The sequence below is a fragment of the Equus przewalskii genome, chromosome 16, assembly GCF_037783145.1.
Source record: "Equus przewalskii isolate Varuska chromosome 16, EquPr2, whole genome shotgun sequence".
In the NCBI taxonomy this organism is placed as follows: Eukaryota; Metazoa; Chordata; class Mammalia; order Perissodactyla; family Equidae; genus Equus; species Equus przewalskii.
This window is the reverse complement of record NC_091846.1, coordinates 59,545,102-59,557,726: the sequence shown is the minus strand read 5'-3', so window position 1 is coordinate 59,557,726 and position 12,625 is coordinate 59,545,102.

The window sequence follows — 12,625 nt, the reverse complement described above, 5'->3', positions numbered from 1 at the left end:
AGAGAGTATTAAATTATGTAGGAATTTGAACTACACAATCTTTAAAGTCTCTTTAAATCCAAAAGGAGTGCTGTTTGCAATATGGTTGCTACGTAAGTGAAAATTCTATGTTAATTGTTTAATACTAAAAAAGTTTAGACAGATGGCTATTCAAGAGATTAGTATGACTCACCGATAATGAAAACCAAGCCAGAATCTCAAATAAGTTAAAGAAATCTTCAAAGTTTAAAAGTCAGTGGTATAACAGCAAGAGTGAACCATAACGTAAACTATGGGCTTTAGGTGAGTATGATGTGTCAGTGTAGGTTCATCAATTGTAACAAATGTACCACTCTGGTGGGGGATATTGACAATGGGGAGGCTATGCATGTGTAGGGGCAGGGGGCATATGGCAAATCTCTGCACCTTCCCCTCAATCTTGCTGTGAACCTAAAACTTCTCTAAAATAATTGTCTTAAAAAAAAAAGTCAATGCCTGGAAGTATGAAAAAAAATTTTTTCAGCAATATATGTATGTGAAGCCAATAAGCAGTGCATTGATATAAATTAAATAAAATCTCTACATTATCTTGGAATTTTTAGCTGAATAAGTTTCAGAAACTTTTATTCAAACAACAGGTGAACTGAATCAGAAAACCATAATCACGGATTTCTTTCATTTTTCCTGGGAATTCCAGTAACCATTTAATATACTGCTTAATTTGGAAGTTCAAGTTTCATGTCTTTTTAGTTTGAATATATTTTATGGGCATATTTCAGATTTTTAAAATTATTTTTGGTCTCTGGTTGTTTAATGTGAGAGCAATAGATTTTGCTCATGCATTTTCTTTTTCTTCACCTCCAAAAAGTCCATCCTAATAGAAAGCCTAATTTCAGACATTAGCCATTGCAAGGTCAAGAAAAACAAGTTATAGAATAAAATCTGGCTTATTTTACATTTTCTGTAAATGTGCTTGCTTTGTTGGTCTCTACATTCTTTTTTTTTTTTCTGCTTTATCTCCCCAAATCCCCCCTAGTACATAGTAGTATATCTTAGTTGCAGGGGCCTCTATATTCTTTAAGTGTTTAATTGTGACTAGATGGGTAGACAAGTGAAACTTATGAAAAATTTATCATATTGGCTTCAAGACGAACAAGTTTGAAACTCTTCAAAGATTCTTTAGAGCATGGGTCTGCATAAGCCGAATCTCCCCAAGGCCATCAGTTTAGATATGGCTTATGGCCATTTTCCATGCTACATGGGAAGAATTGAGTAGTTACAAAAGAAACCATATGACCCACAAAGCTGAATATATACTGAAATAGTTTGCTGCCTCTGTTTTAGAGGGGAGGTTTCAGAGAAGCCTTTGGACAACGATGCCTGCCTAGGCTATTCTATCACCTTGCTGGATGGACCAGAGTTGACCCAGCCATGCTACCCATCAGCCAATAATAACCATTGTATTGGCATCAGATCATATTAGATCATTAGATCATATTCAGATCTACATGCTAGTCTATAGATGAATACTAGGGTTCCTTAACATACATTAAATATTCTAGAAATTGGGTCTTGTAGAAACTCCCAGATAAGCTCAGATTGGATTTTTTAGGATTTCACTGAGTTTTAAAACTGAATCACAATCCTGAGATACTAGCTCCAGCAGGCATAACTCACTCTTCTACCTCCTCGTCCCCTCAACAGACACACTCAATGTGTGAAATCCAGTATGTTAGCCAAATTGTAACAAATTTACACTTTATTTCATGGTTCTATCTGTTAGAGTTTGATCAGCGAAGCAGAACACTGAGTTTCGTGGAATATTAAATGGAATAAGATTTTTTAAAAATTGAAATTGAGGGATGTGCTGGGGATGTAAAGTTCTGAAAAGGGTTTGAGGAAAGCCGTTACCAGCATGGAGCTTAGCTGCTGGAAAGGAAATGTGAAGAAGGCTGCTGTAGAAGTCTGTGGAGTTTGTTGGTTCTCTGTTGCTCCTCCCTTGGTGAGTTTGCTGCAAAATGTCTGCTGATAGGCCTGAATCACTGTTGGTCACCAAGGCCAGTACTTAGCAATCAGAACACAAAGTGCTGAAGACAAAGTCAAGAATCAACTGGAGTTGGCAGGCCACTCCACACCTATTCCTCACGGACTCTTACCAACGACAGTCAGCAGAGCTTCCTGCTGCTGCTTTATGGTGAAGGGCTCTCTCATGACCAAACCTAACTGGAAATCACACGCAGAAGAGAATGCTGGGAAACAGAGTTCACGTGTACCTAAACTGACACGGTCTTAAAACCATAGCACTGATGTGTCTGAAAGAGCTATAAAATTTTAAAATATTTTTAGTTTTGTTTGTGTGTGTATTTATGTATAATCACTCATCAATCAAATATGTATTTCAGACCAATTTAGGGAACTCACCAATAGAAGTTTTATGACATATCAACTGAGAGGATATGCAATATAATACATACATATTAGATGTTTACTTGAATGCCTTAATTGATCACAAAAGATACAAGATAGAGCAATACATAACTCTAAAGATTCTGATTGTGCATTCTCATATATTTGGGGAAAAATAAATTTAAAAGTGATATAATCAGCTCTAAAGAAGGGGTAAAATAGAACTAGCCCTTAATAATAGTAACAATATCTTTATGCATAGTAAAACTTTCTTATATGGTCTAGGTCCTTATTAAAAGGTTAGTTTCCCCTCTCTTTAGTAAATGATTTGCAGTTCTTTCCTATTCAATACTTGTGACTTAGACTAATTGTTGTGCTTCTTAATTTGAAAATAAAGATAATTGAAATGAAGAGAGAAACTTCTAGACACAATGGTTGACACTTATAAGTTTAACAAAATCACGAAGATCGAAATGGGAAACATTCTGGTACATATGGGCAGACCTCACATCTTACTAGAACAGCTACTTATGCATTTGATTGAAGGACTATGAAGAGGGCACAAGACTCATGTTTCTAATAGAATTCCTCACTGTATCTGATGACTGGTATACACAATTAGCTGTTTTTCATTAAGCCAAATACTTTTTGGCTATTGAAATTTAAATATATCCAGAAGAAGAATCATAAAGTATGCATGGTCTTAAATATATTATTCATATCATCCATTCATTTCTTCACACTTTTCATCAAATATACAAATGTGAATGGGCTAGTCTGTAAAAAGGAGGCATAGTAGAAAGAAAGGAAGGAGTAGAAAAAGGGAAACAAAGATAAATCAGTAAATATTTTACATATTTTACAGCATGCTTTACCCACAAGGGCTATCTAGCAAGCATATCCATATGAAAAGTCAGCACGTTAAAACTATGACCAGAGTGCCTTGACAGAAAACACCTCACTTTTTCTGGGAGTCTCCATGTGAGGAGTCTGGCTACAGAAAAAGGATTGCATAAAGAACTCAGAGTTCTTGTAAACAGCTTTCAAATGCTCCCCCTTGCAACTGTTCACTTCAAGCCAGATGTAATGTGTGGCTATATTTTAAATGCCAGAATTCTATGATAATTCTGGAATATTGATTCTATTTCTATCCTATAAATACTCGTAAAGCAAATTTACTCAAGGACACTCATTGAACAGATTATTTGTAGGTTTCAATTTTCTCTAACTGGATGCTATTCATTGGTCTTTTTAAGAGGTTTTTTTTTCTATGTTGCAATGTTGATTAAAGGGAATTGTGATTTGAGATACGGCATTGTTATTTTCTGTTTCTAAGGGACAGAAAATATCATTGCCATTTATTTTCTAAAAGGACTGAAATTTGTGGGATGACAAGGAAGCTGTCCAACTTGTGATTATATTCAGCAGCTGCACATAAACATTGTGTTAAGGGAATCTAACTATAATCAATTGCAACCTTATTTCCAAAACAGTTTTCATTGTAGTCCATCTCACTTAATATGCCCTCCTCATTCCTAATATGGACAGAGATGGATTAGACAAAATAATATTAAAATAGCAAAGTTATAAAACAATAGGGTAAATAGCACAACAGAATATAAAACAAATATGAAAAGCAAATTCCATGCATAATGGACTAAATTTTTTCAAATAACTTGTTATATGAAGAATATCAAGTAATAAATAAAAATACAGATTTTGCTAATCTTGATTGAAAATGTATTCTTTAAAATAGGCTTCTTCAAACTTCATAAGTGCTATTTAATCTAATCCTGTGATTATTAACCAGATTATTATCTTTATCATTTATAGTGTATATTGAATCACTCCATCCTAATTCCTTATTAAAGGCCAACACACTTATGCACTAGCTGAGGGAAAGTCTTTCATTCATGTCTGCATCTGAATCCATCATTGCAAATTGCCTTTGGCTAAAGAAAAAGCTGTCTCGCTCAAAGTTATTACTGGGAAGCCTGTGGTAAATGAATGATCGATGGAAGGATATAAAGACCCAGCTCCCATGCTTCAATCAGAGACACATCTGATGGGGCCTTCCAGCTCTAGAGCTCCCTCTAAGATTGACAGTTGCTAGAATTGCAGCCAAATTGCCTTTCAGCTTCTTCTGCTCAATCCTGCTTACTTTATTCCTTTACAAATTTATCTCCCGAGTTATTTCTACAATAAACCTTCTGAATAGAATTCTGTGTCCAGATGTGATAGTTAATTTTATAAGTCAACTTGGCCAGGCGATGGTGCCCAGTTTTTTGGTTAAACACCAGTCTACATATTTCCGTGAAGGTATTTATTGAATGTGATTAATATTTAAATCAGTAGACAGAATAAAACAGACTACCCTCCATAAAGTAGATGGGCCTCATCTGATGAGCTGATCTTCAGAGAAAAGACTGAGGTTCCTGAAGTAGAAGAAATTCTGCTTCTGGTCTATCTATGGACTCAAGGCTGCATCGTGCGGGCTGGCCCCGTGGCGCAGCAGTTAAAGTTTTCACATTCCGCTGCTCAGAGACCCGGGGTTTGCCAGTTGGGATCCCTGGTGCAGACATGGCACCACTTGGTGAAAGCCACACCGTGGTAGGTGTCCCACATATAAAGTAGAGGAAGATGGGCATGGATGTTAGCTCAGGGCCAGTCTTCCTCAGCAAAAAGAGGAAGATTGGCAGTAGTTAGCTCAGGGCTATTCTTCCTCAAAAAAAAAAAAAGAAAGAAAAAGACTGCATCATCAACTCTTGCTGGCATTTCCAGACTGCTGGCCTGCCCTGAAGATTTCACGTTTGCTGGTCTCCACAATTGCCTGAGTCAATTCCTTCAAAATCTCTCTTTTGCTCCCAACACAGATTTTGGTACCAAGAAGTGGTTCAAGAGGAGCCACTTAGGTGGTTAGGAAACACCACTTAGGAATCCTTAGGGGTGAGTTGTGTGAATTGATTCTTTGGTGTCCAGAATTTATTTTCTAATCTGGACAGATTTAAAGGTACTAATAACTCTTTTTCCAGGAACAAAGAGAATACTGATAGTCTACGGCACGATGTGGCAATAGAAATGCACAAAATATCACCACTGGATACTACAAATTAAATTTTAAGAAGCAAACTTCTGGGTGACTATCTATTTGATATCTTAAAACATTTTTTTTTTTTTGGTCAAGTTAACAAGTATACTGAGATTGGCTCATTGCTCCTAACTGTGCTGGATGAAGCGGGAAAAGGAAAGGATGAGCTCAGGGATTCAAGTTCCCAACTCAAGGGCCTCATAAAAGATCTGAAAGTGTCTATGTCTGCCATGAAAGAAATCGGTATCTCCTGTATAGTTACAGAGATACAGAGTGGAGAGTGCTGGAAACCAAACGCAGTCTCATCCTGTGAGTGGTGGAATTAACACACAAGTTGCATTCCCAGCCTTGTGTCTGCTGTTAAAGTGAAGGCAGGCACTGAATGGAAAGAAATGGAATTCTGAAAATTGGAATGGGACATTTGAGAATATCCTGATGAAGCTGGAGACATTAAGCCCTTATATTCTACTGAGTCTTTTTTGCCAGTCAAGTAGCTGTTCCACGCCTCTCTGAGGAGATTTTCCCTATATGCTTGAGGAGATTGTAATGATCTTCCCTGAGACAGTTGCCTTGAAAGACACTGCTGATTCTCCTCAGTAACCACCTGCACAACCCCTGTTTGCCTCTGTACCTATAGCTGGACTCAAATACCATAGGTCCTGGAAGGTAACGTACAAAGTGTGACTCACAAGGAGGTGCACTACGCTCCAAAAAAGCTACACAATTTTTCCAATTTATACAGACAGAAATTTGGGGCATATGTCTGGGAATGGAAATTAAGGGTGGGAGATAATGGTGGAAGGAACACAAAGTTGGGTCAGGCCAAATATGTTGATATGCGCCCACTAAGCAGAGCTTCTAGATTTAATGTTGCAGCTCAGAAGGTTAGAAAGGGCTCTAACAATTTGCTTGGTGAGTTGGCTGAAACATGGACTGAAAGGTGGCCTTTACTAAATGAAATTGAAATTCCAGAACAGCTTTGGTATTCTGTATTATTAGATCTCTGAGTAGAAGGGACCAAGTGCTGGCACTTAGGAAAGAAGGGCGTGGTCACTATAATGAACAGCCAAGTCAATCAGAATAGTATGACTTGCAGAGACCTATGGGGTTGGTTAGTTGATCATGGTGTTCCTAGGAGTGAAATAAATGGGCAGAATACTAAATTCTTACTTACCCAAATCAGTGGAAGAGGGCTAGGTCAGGTGAACAACTCTTGCTTGAATCATAAACACAGGAGGTCATGACCCCTCAATCAGTTCCCAGACTTAAGCCAGTTTACAGACCCAGACCACACGGATGCAGAAAAGCCAGATAGCCTTAAAGAAGGACTCTGTCCCACTGCCAAAAATTTACACTGTTTGTCTTTCTCCCAGCCTTCCCCAAAAGGATCTGCAGCCTTTTACCTGGGTGACTATGCACTGGGAAAAGGGAAATAATTAGACTTTTTGAGGATTGCTGGATATTTTCACTGAAATGACATTGATTCCAGGAAACTCAAAACGTCACTGTGATCCAGCAATCAGAATAGCAGCTTATGGAAATCAGTTGACCAATGGGGTTTTGGTTCATATCCAGCTCACGGTGAGTTCAGTGGGTCCTTAAACTGATCCTGTGATCATTTTCCCAGTTCTAGAATTTATAATTGAAATCAGTATTCTTAGCAGCTGGCAGAACCTCCACAGTGGTTACCTAACCTGTGGAGTGAGGGTTATATGGGGAGAAAGGCTGAGTGGAATCCACTAGAACCGCCTCTACCTAAGAAAGTAATAAACCAAAAGCAATATCACATTCCTGGAGCAATTGTAAAGATTAATGTCACAATCAAAGACTTGAAGGATGCAAGTATGGTAAGTCCCACTACATCTCCTTTCAACATACCTTTTTGACCTATGGAAAAAATAGGATTTTGGAAAATGACAGTGGATTATTGTAAGCTTAACTAGGTAGTGACTTCATATGCAGCTACTGTACCAGATATGGTTTCATAGGTTAAGCAAATTAACACATCTTCTGGTACCTGGTATGCAGCTATTGATCTGGAAAATGCTTTTTTTCTCTATACTTTTTAGAAAAGACCACTAGAAGCAGTTTGCTTTCAGTTGGCAAGGCCAGCAATACACGTTCACTGCCCTACCTCAGGGGTATAACAACTCTCCTGTCCCATGTCATAATTTAATCCACAGTGTACTTGGTAACCTTTCCCTTCCACAAGACATCACACTGGTTCATTACATTAGTGAGTGACATTATGCTGATTGAACCTAGAGAGCAAGAAGTAGAAACTACTCTAGGTTTATTGGTAAGATATTTGCATGTCAGAATGTGGGAAATAAATCTGAAAAAAAATCTCAGGGGCCTTCTACCTCAGTGACATTTCTAGGGGTCCAGGCATGTAGATATGGATATGTAATTGAATCTGCCCACTACTACAATGTAAAAAAGAGAGACACACACACACAACTCGTAGTGGTCCTCTTTAAATTTTGGAGGCAACATATTTCTCATTTGCGTGTGCTACACTAACCCATTTACTGAGTGACCAGAAAAGCTGGTAATTTTTAGTGAAGGCTAGAACAAGAAAACGTTCTGCAATAGGTTCAGGCTACCTTGCAAGCTGCTATGCCACTAGGCCACATGATCCAGCATATTCAATGATGCTTGAAGTGTCAGTAGCAGATAGGGGATGGTATTTAGAGTCATGGAAGACATCTATAGGTGAATCATGGCGCAGGTGCTAAGGATTTGGGAACAAAGCCCTGCGATCGTCTGCAGATAACTACTCTTCTTTTACGAAATAGCTTTTGGCTTGTTACTGGGCCTTCGTAGAGACTGAATGCTTAGTTATGGCCACCAAGTTACTATACAGCCTGATCCGCTCATCCTGACTTGGTGTTTTCTGACCAATTAAGCCATACATTTGGACATGTGGAGCAGCATTGCATCATGAAATGGAAGTGATATATAAGGGATTGTTATAAACTATTATGACCTCAATGGGAGGTGAAAGACCTATGTAATGAAAATTGTAAGACATTCTTGAAAGAAACGAATGATGACATAAAGGAATGGAAAGATATTCCATGCACATGGATGGGAAGAAGAAACATAGTTAAAATGTCCATACTACCAAAGCAATCTACAGATTCAGTGCAATTCCAATGAAAATCCCAATGATATTCTTCATGGAAATAGAGCAAAGAATCCTAAAATTCATATGGGGCAATTGAAGACTCAAATTGCTAAAGCAATACTGAGAAAAAAGAACAAAGCTGGAGCCATCACAATCCCTGATTTCACAATCTACTACAAAGCCATAGTGACCAAAACAGCATGGTACTGATACAAAAACAGGCACACAGATCAATGGAACAGAACTGAATGCTCAGAAATAAAACCACACATCTACAGACCGCTAATCTTCAACAAACTATGTTTCTTCTTAACTTCCTTGGTTAAATTTATTCCTATATATTTTATTCTTTTTGTTGCGATTGCAAATGGGATTGTATTCTTGAGTTCTCTGTTAGTTTGTGATTTGAGTACAAAAATGCAACTGATTTTCTAAGTTGATATTGTACTCTGCAACTTTGCCATAGTTGTTGATTATTTTTGATAGTTTTCTAATGGATTCTTTAGGATTTTCTATATATAAAATCATGTTGTCTGCAAACAGTGTGAGTTTCACTTATTCACTGCTAATTTGGATACCTTTTATTTCTTTCTTGTGCCTAATTGCTGTGGCCAAAACCTCCAGTACTATGTTAAATAAGAGTGGCAAGAGTGGGCACGCTTGTCTTGTTCCTGTTCTCAGAGAGATAGCTTTGATATCTTTGAGAATGTTCCATGTGACTTGAGAAGAATGCATGTTCTGCTGTTTTTGGACGGAGGATTCTATATCTATTAATTCCAACTGGTCTAAGTTTCCATTTAATTCTACTATTTCCTTGTTGACTTTCTGTCTAGATGATCCATCCATTGATGTAAGTGGAGTGTTGAGGTTCCCTACTATATTGTGTTCCTGTTAATTTCTCCCTTTAGGTCTGTTAATAGTTGCTTTATGTACATTGGTGCTCCTGTGTTAGGTGCATATATATATATGCTCATTATGTCCTCTTGGTGGAGTGTCTCTTTTATCATTATATACTGCCACTCTCTGTCTCTCATTGCCTTTTTTATCTTCAGGTCTACTTTGTCTCATATAAGTATGGGAACACTTGCTTTCTTTTGTTTACCATTTGCTTGGAGTATCGTCTTCCATCTTTTCACACTTTAAAAGAGTTAACATGGTGAATTTTATGGTATGTGAATTTTATCTCAACAAAGAAAATATCACTTCTATTAACATTTCATTCCACGGCTATTGCCAGTTGAAAGCCCATGTTCTCAACATTTTTTGAAAAGTTACTCTAATGCATCCATATTTCCCACCTGCTATTGATTCCTTATAAAACAATTCTCCCATCTGGCCCACGGCTACCTTTTGGCTTAGCAAATTTGTTCCATACTTCCCTACTTGATTTTCAAATCTGTCTAGCTATTGTATACTCCATAATTACCAAGATTTTATCTACAACTCAGAAACAAATTCAATCAAGTTGTACTAATCTCTTCACAGCCTACCTTAAGCGATGTAATTGCTGTGTCCCTGTAGTATATTATCATTATTTCTGGGAATGACTTCTATCCTCTTATCTGCTTACAGACATCTGAAGTCTACAAGCATTCAATTAATTCCATATACTTTTTAAAAAACAATTAAACCCATATTATTTTCTTGTATTTCTCAAATTAAATAACCCATATTTTGTCTTCTAATAATTTTCTGTAGTTAATAAACTAATACATGGAAAATATATTTGGAGAAATAGATACTATAAATGCCTGAGATAACTATAAAGTAAGAGAAATCCTTAAAAATAAAGAGCACACATATATACAGAGACTTAATTTAACCCTGAAGCCAAAGCTGCCCTAATGTTACATACCAGTGCCCCGAGACCTAGAATTTTAGTTTTATTTGTTCCATGGAGAGATCAAGAGACAATCCAAGAACCCGATTAACGATGAAGGTTGAATTAGAGATGTTCTTCAAATAGCCAGGGCTGCAAAAATGACACTTCCTGTGTGTAAACTAGTAGTAAGAGGAGGAGAAGTGGGGGATGGGGAACGGAAGAGGGCAAGGAAAAAGAGGAGAAGAAGGAGCAGCAGCAGGAGCAGAAGAAAGAGAAGAAGGTTAAAGAGAAAGAAGGAGGAGCAGCTGCTAAGGAACTCTTGGTGTCAGCCTTGGCTTTGGGTAAAAACTAGGAACAAAAAGATTCTCCCTATCCCCTGAGAAACTCTTGGCACAAGCTGACTACCCATGTAAATCTAAATCCTGGATTCAGTATAACTCTTAATCGCCAGAGCTGTAAATAGTTTAACTTAGCCTGGTCCAAGATTGTTATTGCTTTCAGGCACTTAGTAGAAGTAATATGAACCATATCAGGAGAAATTCACTTAAAACTTGACTCCAGATATTTTTTTAAGGTCATATATGTTCACAATAAAAAATAAATAAGTATAAGACACATGGAATACAAGTCTTACTTACTGACAGATGAATAACGTATTAAGATATTAAAAGCATTAAATACACTTGAGATATTAAAAGTATTGTTGGGGCTGGCCAGGTGGTGCAGCAGTTAAGTTTGTACGTTCCACTTCAGCAGCCCAGGGTTTGCTGGTTTGGATCCAGGGTGCAGACCTACTCATTGCTCATCAAGGCATGCTGTGGCAGGTATCCCACATATAAAAGAAAGGAAAATGGGCATGGATATTAGCTCAGGGCTAGTCTTTCTCTGCAAAAAAAGGAGGATTGGCAGATGTTAGCTCAGGGCTCATCTTCAAAAAAGAAAAAAAGTATTGTCATGAGAAAATGTTTTTAAAAATACATTTTAGATATATCAAGCTATAGGAGGAGGCTAGACACAAAAACTGATTGCTCTGAAATGTTAAAAAATTATGTTTCCATGAATAGTAATTTCATTTTTGCATAAAACAACAATCTCATTTATATGTTTGGGAAATGAGACTTGAAAAAGAGAAGAGTTTTTCTTTTACTGGTTTATGAACAATGACTAATACCTGAGTACCTCTCACAGAGGAAGAGAGGCAAGAATTCAGAGGAAAAAAAAGTTCGATTGGTTTTATCAAAGACAGCCTGGATTCCAGGAAATTATTGAAAAGAATCCTGTGAAACCTTCTGATATATAATCCATAGAAATAATAATCCATAATAAGAACATTTAAAAACAGCTACACTAGATAATTACAGGAAAAAAAAGAAGACTAATTGGAGATGACAATACCGGGAAAATGTATGTACAATATTTCTAGCATTATTGTATCAGTTACGAGGTGACACAGTTACTATTAGATGGTGACATAGTTATGCCTTTTGTCCCTAGAAATCCCACCTAGACTATGTTAGAGAATTACAGGAAGTAAGAGAAACACTAAGGTACAGAACAGAGGACAAATTAGGTTAAATCCAATCCAAGTCTGGGAGGGTAGGAAAACAAAATGGCTTCGTTACAAAAAAACAAAAAAGAATCTCTGGACAAGCAAACAGTGCGAAGGGAGGCATAATAAAAGTATTGCAATTCAGTCCAACAAACAAGGCAGAACAAAAAGATGACCAGCTAAGAGGAGATACAGGTTTTTAGGGCTCAGTTATGCCTAACTACAGAGTCGAGGAAAAAAATGGATGAAAATAGAACACAGAATTATGTTTCACAATCACAGAATAACATATGACAGAAAGGAATCTTTCTACTGTTTCCAAATGACCAAAGGTTTCTAAAGGCCCGGGATAATCAAAATCTATGGAAAGGCAAAGAACCAGGGAAGAACCTCTTGCAGAAGTGGTGATTCCTGCTAGGTCCTTGGGAGCTTGGGTTCTGTAGGCATCGGCTTCTTCACTGCAAGAATGCAGTAAGAATAAGTCTCATGCCGAATCAAATGCAGATTCTCCAGGGATGACTTCTCTGTCATACATAAATTATATACCTAAGAAACTCTGCTCCAGAAATACAAGGGAACAGATACTGTAGCACAGAGTTAAAAATGCATTGGGTCTCTGAGGAGGGAGAAAAACAGAAGAAAATACAAGAT